Source organism: Dipodomys spectabilis, unplaced genomic scaffold, assembly GCF_019054845.1.
Source record: "Dipodomys spectabilis isolate Male_0828 unplaced genomic scaffold, ASM1905484v1 ptg000516l, whole genome shotgun sequence".
Lineage (NCBI taxonomy): Eukaryota > Metazoa > Chordata > Mammalia > Rodentia > Heteromyidae > Dipodomys > Dipodomys spectabilis.
In genome coordinates, this window is record NW_024871193.1 from 1,384,821 (window position 1) to 1,386,908 (window position 2,088).

General features: G+C 35.8%; 1 non-coding gene across 1 annotated transcript; it reads right to left on the reverse strand.

Moving 5' to 3' along the window:
• Positions 1 to 227: 227 nt before the first annotated feature.
• On the reverse strand, positions 228 to 334 carry LOC122099495. The gene has a single exon (XR_006145942.1). It is a non-coding gene; the product is annotated as a U6 spliceosomal RNA (small nuclear RNA).
• Between the last annotated feature and the right edge of the window lie 1,754 nt (positions 335 to 2,088).

The following is a 2,088-nucleotide window of genomic DNA, read 5'->3' on the forward strand; positions in this document are numbered from 1 at the left end:
TAATGTTGCAATAACCATAGTTGTGCTGGTAGTTTTAGTATGGTCTTGCTTATGATCATTTGGGTAGATCCCCAAAAGTTGGATTAATGTGTCATAGAGGAGTTTTATGTGGAGCCTTTTGAGGAACCTACATACTGCTTTCCAAAGTAGTTGAACAAGTTTACACTCCCACCAAGAATGCAGTACGGTTCCCTTGTGGCCACATACCTTTCAGCATCTGTTGTTGTAAAAATATGGAATGCTCCACGAATTTTCATGTCATCCTTGCGCAGGGGGCATGCTAATCTTCTCTGTATCGTTCCAATGTTAGTGCATGTGATGCTAAATTGAGCAAAGAACATTTTTTATATATAAAGTATAATTTGTATTGATTTTATGAAACTAGACAATTCAACAAAAATAAGTCCAAAAGAATTGTTGTGAAATTTTAGAATCATGTACTTCTTACATAAGCACACATTTAAGAATAAAATCAAGATAGACATGCCAAAAAAAAATAATTCCAGATATTTGTAGTTCAAGAGATGTGTAGGAGGAGGGATTCAATTATTCTATACAAGGCACCTGTCAAAATGAACATTGCAGCAAGTGTTTAGGTTTGTTAAAGTTTTAATGTTTTAGGGCTGGGAAGGTGGCTCAGTGGTAGAGTGCTTGCCTTGCATGCATGAGGCCCTGGGATCTATTCCTTAGCACCACATAAGCAAAAAGAAAAAAGCGGTAAGTGACGCTGTGGCTCAAGTGGTAGAGTGCTAGCCTTGAGCTGAAGAGCTGAGGGACAGTGCCCAGGCCCAGAGTTCATGCCCCACAACCGGACCCTCCCCCCCAAAAAAACAGTTTTAATGTTTTAAATATGCTTAATTTTCTGATTTTGCTTATATATGCCAAAAATAGGACTGTTTGGCAGGTATAAAACTTTTTGATAAAGTATTTAAGATTTATGGTAGTAGACATTAAGTACTAAGTATGTACATTTTAGAGTATATGGAAACTTTATTAATGAGAAGTTGCAAAGTCTTTGTGTAAAGAAGCAGAGTGAAGAGTTAAGACTTTAACTATACAGTTTTTGTTAAAAATTTAGAGATTCCTTACTTTATTTGATGATATAAGCCATAATGTACACATGTATGTTACTAGTCACACACATACATATACACATGTATACATGCGCACATGGAGAAAGACACATAATTACAGCCAACACAATTTCCACCAGTTGTTGAATATGCCTTAAATGGAATACTTGGAACAATATATGTTGAAGATGTATTTGTCTCTAATAGTTCATTTACCAATCCTCTTATCTCTTAAAACTGGTAGTTTTAGAGAGATTTGATTTACAAAATGCAGTACAAGTGATAGCAAGTCACTTGGAAACCTCAGTAAGTATAAGTGATATGGTGTCTCCCTGCTCCTCACGGAATGGTTACTCTTGTAGACACTCTCAACCACCGAAGTAGCAGGAAAATACCCTGGTAAAGAGTAAAGTTATAAGGCTTTAAATGGCATCCTTACTTGAGCTCTTTTCCCAACAACCAGCATGAATTCCTAGGCAGATGTGTGAGTCCTCTGAAAACAGGACTCTACATATACATTTTACTAACCCATGTGAAAATTCCTATATGAGAAATGCTGACTGAGTTCTTGCTGATTTCCTGGCCAAGAAAATAAGAAAAATAAGAAAGTATTTTTAATGTTTTAAAGTTTGAGAATAATTTTTAACCTGTCAATAAATGTGTAAAACACAATTATACCAACTGATAAAAAAAATGATGGCATTTCATTTATGTGCTCTTGGACTTGGCCAGTGATTTTAGATGTGTCTACAAAAGTAGAATCAGCATAAATCAAGCCAGCATTTCTTCATTTAAGATATAAGGAAAGGATACTGGTTGACCCATTGTAACAATGAAATATACAGGACACTCTACCAGAGGATGGGTGAAGGGGGGAGGTGGGGTGGTGTGAAGGGAAGGGATGGTAGGGTTAAAAACAAAGGAGGAGGTAAAAATGCTCAATAAGTAATGTACTCATTACCTTACTTATTTAACTGTAACCCCTCTGTACAGTATTTATAATAAAAATATATAT